This window comes from Enhydra lutris, unplaced genomic scaffold (assembly GCF_002288905.1).
Source record: "Enhydra lutris kenyoni isolate GAN:26980312 unplaced genomic scaffold, ASM228890v2 scaffoldscaffold23, whole genome shotgun sequence".
Lineage (NCBI taxonomy): Eukaryota > Metazoa > Chordata > Mammalia > Carnivora > Mustelidae > Enhydra > Enhydra lutris.
In genome coordinates, this window is record NW_019154107.1 from 11900156 (window position 1) to 11911800 (window position 11645).

Here is an 11645-nt window from a genome sequence, read left to right on the forward strand (position 1 = left end):
ATGTTGTAGTTTATTTGAATGTGTTGAAAAACAAATGAAACAAATGAATGTTTTGCTTACTGCAGAAAACCTTGTCATTGAAAATTCAATATTAGTAAATACCCTACTTTTGTAATTCATGATTATAAGAATGCCAATTTGCATGGCACCTTATGATAAATAATGAACAGTATAAGATTAGAATTTGGCATTTACTTTATGTCATAACACTTCTCAAGAAATATTTTGTAGCTAATAATCCTGTATTACATACTTGAAACTTGTGAAGAAAATAAATCTTACACGTTCTTACCACAAAAAAAGAAATAGTAATTGTGGGACATGTTGGAAGTGTTAGCTAATGCCATGGTAGTAATCACTTTGCAATATATAAGTGTATCAAATCTACACGTTGTCTGCCCTAAAGGTACACAAGGCTATATGTCAATTGCATCTTAGTAAAGCTGGTAAAAAGAAATACTTTGTTGAAATTCATTGTGAATAGTGTAGAGTTTGAAAATAGAATCAATGGAATAAAAAGCTAAAAGACAAGAATTGGGTGCATTTTTTCATAGTTGCATATTCAGGTTTGTCTAGGTAAAAAGAACTTCCCTTGGTGTTTCCCCCATTTTAACTGATATTTTTCTGCTTATTTATAGTTTGTTTTGCCTTCCTTGTGTTAATGAAATTCTGAAAGGACAGTCAAATGTCATGGAGCTTTATTTTATCACCTAAACCTTTAGTTTTTCAAAACTAGATTAAAAAAAATTAAAAATAAAAATAAAAACTAGACTTAAGGGGCACATTGATGGCTCAGTTGGTTAAGCATCTGCCTTCGGTTCAGGGGGGTGTCTGTTTCTTCCTCTCCCTCTGCTCCTCCCCCTGCTTGTGCACATGCTTTCTCTCTCTGTCTCAAATAAATAAAGTCTTTAAAAAATAAATAAAACTGGGTTCAAAATTCAATTAAGATCACATAGACTGTTCACAAATAAGCCACCTTAAATAGAATAAAGTATTAACCATAACACAGGAAAATGTAAAAACAAAGGAGCAATGTTTGGAAAAATTCTAAAACAGTAGAGATAATCTTATAATATAATTGAAATTGTATTTTCAGACACTGAAAAGATAATAAATAGCCTTTGTCTTGTCAGGTTTTAGTGAATAGATGATATACTGAGAGTTTGTTTTCTCGGTTTTTCAGCTGCATGTGAGTAACTTCTGATTATTTTACATTTTTACTGAATATGTTTGACATCTAACACTAAATTTAAGGTGTGTGTGTTACTTTGATACATTTATGTATTATAGTATGATTGTTCTTGTAGCCATACTAATAACATTATATAATTATAGTACAATATTGTTGTCTATATTCATTATAGTGTACATTAGCTCTCTGTAGCTTATTTACTCTATCCCCAGGGTAACTACCATTTTACTCTGTTTTTTACAAGTTTGAGTTTTTAGATTTCATGTGTAAGTGATCTCATGTGGTATTTGTTTTTCTCTGACTTATCTCATTTAGCATAATGGGCTCAGTGTCCATCTATGCTGTCACAAATGGCAAGGTATCTTCCTTTCTGATGGCTGAGTAATATTCCATTTGTGTATAGATACCACATCTTTTTTTTCCATCCATTTTATCCATTGGTGGCCTTTTAAGTTGTTTCCATATCTTGGACTGATTCTTTTTGAAGATTTATTTATTTATTTTTTGAGAGAAAGAGCAGAGTGAGTGAGAACACAAATTGTTGGGGAGAGGCAGAGGGAGAGGGAAAGGGTGAAACAGGCTCTCCGCTGAAAAGGGAATCCGATGCAGGGCTTGGTCCCAGGACCTTGGAATCATGATCTGAGCTGAAGGCAGACCCTTAAGGTAGATGGAGCCACCCAGGCACCCCTATCTGATTCTTTTTAAATTAAGAGACTTTCCCGTAAATATTTCACTACCATTGCTTTACTCAAGAAGACTAAACACTGTAATATATTAGAAGGAACATAGATCTTTAAAGTCAATTCATCCTGACAGAGAAAACCTAGTAATACATGGCCAGTTATAATATCGGATAAACAGGTAATAACTGAATCACAAACATTTTGCCATTTACTCAAAGCCTAACACTGTCACAGAAGTTAATGAATGCAAGGCAGTTATTACACGTTTAAAAGAAATGTAACCTTACTTTGTAAGTAGGCTAGTCACAGGATATATTGACAGCATAATCATGCTTTATCTTTCCTTGTAAACTGTAAACAACTTAAGATCTGGGACCGGTTCTTACTCACTTCTTCATTCTTCATAGTTCATATCACTGATTCCTGAATTCAGAATGTGAACAGATGTAGGAACAAAAACCAGACTTTTCCTTCTTGACAGTTTAGTGTAAATCCTGGAAAGAAAGGCCTCAATGATTATGATTTCTCTAACTGCCCTGCTTGTCCCTACTATTCACACATAATCAGCTAAGTTGCTATACATTTAACAAAAGAGACCAACTCTCAGCTGCTTTTCTCTGTTAAACAAAAGTATCTTTCTCATGCGGTGACCTCTCAGGATTTTCTGGCCCTTTGTAGCTATTGTGTGCTTTAATGAAGACCCACACATATGCATTTTTTCCTTCAAAACCATTGTTATGAAAATATTCTGAATACAGTAAAAGCACTTCCTAGTAAGTTTCCACCCTTGAAATCCAGCCACTTTTAATGCGAGTTACAGTAATCAAAATTCTTGGTTCAAATTATTTTTAAAAAATTGTACTCTTGGAGTTGGGCTGCAGAAGATGGTGGTCTCCACAGACAAATTATGAAAACAGAATACATAGCCTGAAAGTAAAATGTGGACCTAAATATCCCTCCTCCATCTGTTAGATTTGTAACCAAAATTAATATGAATGGAATTAATAATTCCAGTGGATGCAGAGGGCATACCAGTGTTATCAAAATGGCAAAATTCATACAGCATTAAAGTTGTATTTCAAAAGCCTAAGACGTCTAGTGATGTCCAAAGAAAACACGAAGTTTCTATGGCCACCAGAAGGACAGAGAACAATTAATTTTAGTGGATCTTAAACTTGTCTTAAATCAACCATCTTCTGTTCATATTAATATCTCGATTAAATAGTACAATGTAAAATACCCACACATTAAGTAAAAGAATTCCTGCTGGTAAACATCACCTGGATGTTTGTAAGAATATATTTAATATCTATATACCATTATGTTTTAAGTTTACGGGAGGAAAAATGCAGCACAATTTTCTTTCCTCTTGTTAAGGTGCTGTCACTTAAGCATAAACCCGGAGTACTCCAAATAGAGTTCAGGTTTACAGGATGAAAGCCTAGGGAAGAGTCAGATGCTATAAAAACGCATGTATTTCTGAAAAGTAAAAAAAAAAAAATCTCAAGAAGGAAAAACAGGCATGCTTTATCCAGCTTGCTTCGTGAAAGAGCTTCAGTTGAAATTGTCTAAAGTAACAGGTATAAGGAATATTGTCACAAGTTGCGAATGTTTGAAGCACTATGAGTACTGACTACTAGTAGTAGCATAAATATGTTCAGGATTGTTTTGATGCCTGTATTTTATGAGAAAAAATTGTGGTGGAGGAGGTTGATGAATTTCTGTTAAAAGCCATTCCTTTGTGTTACAGGAAATGGGGTAAATAATGGTTTACCATCTTCATTTGACAAACCATGCATTTTAGTGAAATCAACACAAAGGAAATAGATGTATGGATATGTGATTTTGAGATTAAAGTGAGTCTTAAAATGTGAACAGAACGTGGAAAATGTCTGGCGGGGGGGGCGGCGTGGGGATTGCACTCTCTGTAGTTGGCCAGTTGTACAATAAAGTTCATTTCAGTTTTCACCTGCTTGTTTTATTTGGGGCAACATATCCTCTTACTCATAAAGCATTCAAAACCTTTGAGAAAGATAACAAGCACAGAGAGGAGGAGAAAAAATATTGACTTGTCTAGGAAAAAATGCAACTGTGATTACCTAAGATTCTAGAGGAAGAGCAAGTGTTCAACCAACATGTTCAACTCAGAGCTCCCAGAAAAATCTGTTTTCTTTGACGTGGTCCCAGGTCCATCCTTGGATTTTTGATCCCCAAGAGAGTCTAGTTGACCTTTTGTCTTGGAACTTTAAGTACTGTGTATGCACCTCCTGGCAAAGCTCTTTACTATAACTTTTCTTTGTTGATGTCCAGTCATTCAGCTGCCCCCCTCCTCTGATTTTCTGGATTCTACTGTGAATGCCTATAAGTCATTATATTGACAAGTTGGAGCTTATTAAAGAAACCATTTCACTTACACTCTTGTAACTCTTCAGAAAGCAACTGATTAATTATAAAATATTAGGAGTAGCTACTATTATTGCATATCTGATCTATTCTAGGTACAGTAGTAGGCATTCTCTACATGTCTCTTAATGATAGAGAAAAATCAATTTGTTCAGTGGAAGTGTGTAGACCTTCATTCTGCAGTAGGTTGTCTGGCCCAGCTTGTGGAATCCTTAAATACTTAACTTGAGATTAAGATTTCATAGCTTTGTAGTTCATTTTGTTTGCTCCTCCATCTACAGACCAGGCCATACACAGCCCACATCCGTGGAAGGGAAGTGCTCACATGTGCTCTCACCAGTGGCCTGAGGCCTCAGTTTGACTTTTTTTTTTTTTTTAGCTCTAAAATGGTCTCCTTGGAAGGTTATACACTTACAGATTATAAAATTGAAAGTTGACAAAGGGTTATTGTTAAGTAAATCCCTGCCTCACGAAGGAAGAGATGAAGCCTCAGTGGAGGTCTTCCTTCCTTACACAGGTCCCCAAGTGACAGAGTATATGGTCACATACCACCTGTATATGCAACACAGCATCACAAGGGGCATGTGAGCCCCCAGTTGGGTTACTTCCTGCTTGGGAAGAACACTGGTGGTATTGAGACAGCCTCGTGTAGCACTTCAGCCCCCCAAGTACTGCCACAAGTGTAGTGGGTCACCTCAGGATGTTGGCTCCCTTTTTTCGGGCCACTATTTCATGATACATAACAAAAAAAGGATTTGGGGCACCTGGGTGGCCCAGTGGGTTAAGAGTCTGCCTTCAGCTTGGGTCATGATCTCAGGGTCCTGGGATTGAGCCCTGCATCGGGCTCCCTGCTCAGCCTGGAGCCTGCTTCTCCCTCTGCCCTTCGCTCATGAGCTCTCATCCTTTCTCTCTCTTTCACTTTGCCTCTCTCTGAAATAAATAAAATCTTTAAAAAAAAGAAAGAAAGAAAGGATTTGTCTCAGCCTCTCTCCAAACTAAACAATCCATGAACAGAACTCAGAGAAGTTGTTTCACTAAATACATCCTCCCTACTATCACCATAACCTCTAAGCTGATCCCAATCAAAAAAGAAGCTAAGACACCATAGCACTACAAATGCAGGCAGATTTAAGAAAGCAAATGGTGACCCTATATTCTGCAACTGTATCCTGTATCCAAAGACAGGGCTCTGTGAACCAGACCATACCCCTCATCCAGAAATTGGGCAGCAACTCTCCCCAGGCCCTAGAGCATGGTACAAAGACCAGTCACCCTGATCCCATGAAGGCACAGCAACCTACCTCCCATAGCACCACTTCCTGTGTCTCCCCTCATTCTCAGATCAGAGGAAAGTGATATTTGCAGTTATCTGTGGTCTAAATGCGGGTGAAATTTTGTTGTTACTGTTAGAACGTTTTGCTCTCCAGATTAGTACTTTTGCCCAAATCCTAGAACCACTGAGTGTGGAGCTGGACATGGGACTCTATCTCAGGACCCCAAGATTATGACCTGAGCGGAAATCGAGAGTCGGACCCTTAACCAACTGAGCCACCCAGGTGTCAGGGCATTAGGATTTTTAGAAGGGATTCTCTGTAACTGATTCTAATGTGCAGTCAAGAGTGAAAAGCACTGATGGATCAGATTTTGACATCTGATCAAGACATCGCTTGACATGGAAATGACAGATGCAGAGTCCCCCAAGAACCTTAATTCTTGGGGAAGGACAGATAAATGAAGGAACAGTTTTGGGAACCTAAAATAAATATTATAATGGAGGACTCTACCACAAACTGTAGAAGTACAAGAAAAGGAACCATTCAATCTGTCTTGAGAAGTCAGAGTAAACATTTCAGAGAATAAGGCGGGCAGACAAATGAGGTGAGCACTCCAGGTGTAGAAGCATTGGAAGGTATAGAGTGCTTCAAAAACTCCAGGCAGCGAGACTGTTTGAAGATGACGCTGGGTTTGTAGGCAACAAGCAGGTCCTGAAGGATCTTGTCAGTATTGAGAATGATGGGCAGCCTTTGAATAGTTCTGAGCAGACGAATGATGCAATTACCCTTGTGTCTAACTCACTTGTCTCTGGCATCATTGTGGATTTAAGGGCCTGGGGAGACTAGATGCAGCAAGATTAGACCAAAGCCCGTAACAAAACTACAAGAGAGCAAGTATGATTGTTTCTGGCTCCCGAAGAAGTCTCCTAGAGATCCGTGATAAATCTTACTTCTCACAATAACTTGCACTTGAATACTAGGTAATCGTGGTAAAGTTTTCTTCTCTATTTTAGAAACGATATTCTTTTAAAAGCCTATTATTTTGTTCCTGGGGATCAGTGAGTATCCCATTAGGAAATATGGTTAACCCCCACGTGGTTCAAAACTAAGAGATCTTAATAGAGAGCTGAGGGGAAAATGAGGCATGCTGAGGCACCCAGAGTCTAGCAGGGGTGGAGAGCCATTGCTACTTCTGAGGCTGAAGGGGAAAGGGAAGAAGTAGACACTAGTGAGAACCAGAATCAAGGAAGAGATGCTGCCAGCTGGTGTGGACAGAAACAGCTACTGCCAGAACCATACCTGAAACAAGGCTGAAACCAAGAAGCCCCCTGACCTTGTTCTCTTTGTTCTCCCCCCTCTGATCTGATGATGACTCCCATTGGCCAAACCCAACCTGAAGCCATTCATAAAGGAGCCCAGGAGGTTTCATTCAAAGTGTTTGGACTCCTGAGAGCATAAAGAAGGTCATAAAAGGACAGAGAATGCATCCAGAGGCCAACAGAGAATAACCAGGCTGTGGATGAACATGATATCAGAGCAAAAATATCTTAGACATGATCTCCCTCCTGATGGTCAGTAGATGACTAAAGAAAAATCATGGTAGACTGTATAACACCCCAACCATTGGCTATAAAGCAGGAACCTTCTTCCCACGAACCAGACTACCAAGAAATTCCAGAGAGTCAATAAGGACTTTTGTAGGAGAGAAAAGTAACTGCTAATAAATTGAGGACATTTTAATTAAAAGCTAAAATTAGAGAGTCGACATAGTTCAGGTATTAAAATTTTTCTTATCTACTCAAACCTTTAACCATTTCTTATCGTTCCTCTAAGGTATGGCAACATCAAGAACTCGTAAGAAATACAGCTAAGGGAAGTATGGTATGTCAGATGCTTTGTATATGGAGTTCAGTGAGACATACACCTTGACTGTGCTTATAGTAACATTCCTAAAGGTGCACACAGGTATTGGGTGCCATTGGGTGAAGACTGTCCTTCCTCTAGCTGGGAATTTTGGCCTCTTTTATGCAGTCCACAGCTTTGGGAGGGTTCAGTGGTTCCCAGAGAGAGAGAATACCTATGTAGACAACTATTCAGAAAATCAGCCCTGGAAATAAATTGGATACGATTTGCCACACGTATCCCCTTGTTAAAGCATCTGGTACCTCCTTTTGGGAAATTAACAGTTATCAAGTATCAGATGTTAAATTATAATCCTAGTGTTTTGTTAACCTATAAGTCAGGGTAAAACTGAACCACTGGGGTCGGTGAGATAGAATTCTTCATATAAAGTATTGCAATGTCATTACCACTGTGTATACTGGCCACTGATATTTGAAAATGTTCCTCATCAGGGCACCTGGGTGGCTCAGTCGGTTAAGTGTCTGACTCTTGGTATTGACTCAGGTTATGACCTCAGGGGTGTGGGACTGAGCTCCACATTGGGCTCCAAGCTCAGGGCAGACTCTGCTTGTCCCCCTCTCTCTTCTCCTCCCCCCTGCTCCCTTGCCTTCTCTTTCTCAACTAAAATCTTTTTAAAAAATAGAAAAATTAAAAAGTTTCTCACAATTCATTTGCGAAATTGTGTGGTAGTGCTTTACACATATGTAAAGACATTTGTTTAAAAATATTTTCATAAAACTTGCCTGTGAATATACCTTTCTGCCCCATCAGGTTGTGAAGGCCTGAGGGCCTTGTCTATTCTTTTTGTAGTTTTTACGCAGGCTACTACATTTTCTTGTATATTGTAGCTGCTCAGAAAATCTGTATCAAATGCTAAAAAGAACTGCTACACTAAATATGTGTACAACATAAAAATTATACTTCTCATTATTCAAATAATCTGTGGAACTGAAGGTACTGTACTTCTGTGGCACACTTGGATCCTCAGTTTTAAAAGCATTTCATTTTAACTGGAATAACTGTGGTGATCATTTTGCAGTATATACAAATACTGAATCCTTACATTGTAGGAAACATGTTCAATACTGAGATGATACTCAAGTCATTCCATCTTTCTTTGATAATTTAGGAAAGCTTTTAAATATTTCAGAGCCTCAGCATCACTAGTGAGAATATCAGTTTTCAATGATCCGTGTGGGAGAAAGCATTAATAGGAATTTCTAGTTGACAGAATATCAGAAAAACTAGACTTTATTTTATTATGGTTGGTTTTCACTGAAGTAACTGGAATGTGGCCTATTGACCTTTTTACTTAAAAGGCTCTAATCTTATTACATAAAGCTAGCTCTTGGTGTCCAAAATTCCTTGCTTCATCCTGTTCCCCATAGTCCATTCTGTGAAGTGGGAAAAATTTTTTAAGTTCGCCCAAGATGACTGAAGTTGACCCCCAGGCTTGAATAAAAAAGACATCTCTTAGGTCCATAGTGAAGATCTCAATCCTTCTAAAGATCTCCTATTTCACTGCCAGGGGCTAAAAAAGAGCTTTGTAACATTCAGCTGTCCAGCAGGGTTTAATACTTCTACTAAAGAAAAGCTTTTATTTTGGATTTAGGTGAAATATTCCCATCACTCATGAGTGTGTTGCAAGACTATAAAATTACTCATACAGTTGCAGCAAAGACAAGGCATGTTTGAATGAGAAAAAAACATGAATTATACTTTTTAATAATAGAAGAGATTTCTTACAACCTTCATTCCCAAACACATCTAAGCTTGATGGAGAGTTGTACAAATTCAATTTCATAAAAGTAGTTTCAACTTCACACACTTTTTTACTTCTTTCAACACATAACATTTTTCTGTATATCACCCGTAACATAAATCAGTTTTCATAGATCAGTTTTTGTTTTTTATTTCCTATTTCGTAGATAACTAAAAACTCTTATTTGGGTTATGGTGCTGGTTGTAGATCTCTGATTTTTTTTTAATGTCAGGTTGTGCCTTGGTAAACCAGAAGAATTCATACACGTGTATGTGCGCCCACACACATGCACTCACACTTGCTTTTTGGCTCTTCCTCCAACTAATTGGCTGACAAGGCAGGAGAAAGGAAGGTCCTGGCTTCCATGTTGCCCCACAATCAATCAACAGGGTTGGTGCATACTAACAGAAATGAGTAAGTGTTCTTTCTAGTACATCAGTTCTTCTGGGAAGCTGGTATGTTCTCTATGGCCATGAGAGAGAAATTCTCAGTTACCTTCAGAAAGTATGGGGTGTCTGTTAAGCCAAAAAGAGAGAATTTTAATGAAGATAAGAATAATGATCACCAATTAGGTATAGCTTGTCCACGTTCCACTAAGTCCCAGCCTTCAAGCACACATTTCAGTTTTCATCTCATTTAGCCAATAGTCTGGTGACCATGTAAAGGGAGTCTCATTATAAGGTGGATATTAATGGCCGTGGAGAAAACCAAAGCCCAGAGAGATGTTCCAAGGATTTCCTCCAGTCAAACATGCCATTTATAAAAGAGGTGAGTTTAGAAGGAAGAATTTAGAAACTACTTTCACTTATATCTTGTCAGCAAGCCTGTATTCTATAAATTAAAGGGAAAATTTTAGATAGACTTAAACAACTAGTATTGCCAGCTTAAAAAAAAAGTAAAGCTGAGAGAAGAAGTTATGACCCAGTTTTTAAGTAACCGTGAGGATGAATTTACTGATCTAATTCTAATATAGTAAAACCCACTTGAAAGCTGAAAGATACAGGTTAATGCTAACAAAGGTGCATAACAATCTTAAAGAAGTAGTACCTCCTAGAAATCTGGAGATTGGATTTGTGACCTTTCTGATCGTGCTTCATCTCCGTGGTTCTTTAGAGACTGAAAACCAGACTGGATACTCATGGCTGATCCAATGGCAGAAGCTTACTCTTATTTAATTTTTCTCTGGTCAGGGGTACAGTGTTTACTCTGGTAAATCATCCCTGAGTCTTGACTCTCTTCTTTTAAACTTCCTCCCTGGCTGATAGGAAAGCAAGAGATTGAGACACCATTTGTGACATCAAGAAGGGGGTGAACACTGGGGAACCTGGGTGGCTCAATCAGTTAAGCATCCGACTCTTGGTTTCAGCCCGGGTCATGATCTCAGGTTCCTGGGATCAAACCCCAAGTCGGACTCCAGACCCACCAGCGAGTCTGCTTAAGATTCTCTCTCTTGCTCTGTCCCTCCCACTCATGCTCTCTTTCTCTCTAAAATAAATAAGTAAAATCTTTTTTTTTTAAAAAAAAGGAGATGAACACTAAAAAAGGTGAGGGGAGTCACCACCCAGGATGGGTTAAGTGTAGGGTTAGGGGAAATTTTAGAAGAAGCCATACCTAAGTAAATTCTTGATATATGTTTGGGGTTGAGCTAAGTAAAGAAACTGGGGAATGTGTTCCAAACAGGGAAACAAAAGGAAAAGTTTTGAGTCTTGACATGACATGGCTTGTGTAGAGAATCATAGGAAGTCTGGTATGAATTCAGGAAGCATGAAGTGGGAAGTGGTGGGAAATAAGTTTGTAGAGAAATTTCTAGCATGGACCAGATCCTGCAGGTGTATATCCTGCTAACAAGTTGTGTTTTGCTAAGTCACTTAGTATAGAAGATAAATTTAAGGGACATAGTGCAAGAATCAAGGTGGTTTCTTAGGCATCCAGGTAAAATTCTTCTCCCTCAAAATTGTCAGCATAAATCTGTCTCAGATTTTTCACTGACACATGTAATGAGCTATCTCAAAAACGAGCATCAAGACATTGCATTGGAGTTGAATCTTTACGTGAGATAAAATTTTGCACCGACAATTCAATAGTTGAGAAATATGGAGTAAAAGAATTTAAGACTGCTTGCCAAACCCATTGGTTGGGCAACCAAACCTTTAGTTAGACAGTATATCCTAGAAAGAACACTACATTCGGACAATGGCTGCCTCCTCCTCCTTAGATATGTTGAGTAAAGATTAAAGCAGCACAGACTTCTGTGAGTATTACCATTCTAGTGCTAAATAGACACGTCCATCTCATGAGGGCACATCTGTGCTGGCCGGGATCAGAACATGGGCCTGAAACCTAGCACTCCAGTGGCATGTGGTAGGTTTTATGTATCTATTTGAAAACTGATCTCTGCAAATGGCTTCTTCCTTACCAGTAGCTATGTA

The 11645-nt window shown here is 38.4% G+C and overlaps 1 pseudogene; it reads left to right on the forward strand.

Annotated features, from left to right (window-relative positions):
* Positions 1-1511: 1511 nt before the first annotated feature.
* Positions 1512-3048, forward strand: LOC111150375 (annotated as a pseudogene).
* Positions 3049-11645: the final 8597 nt, after the last annotated feature.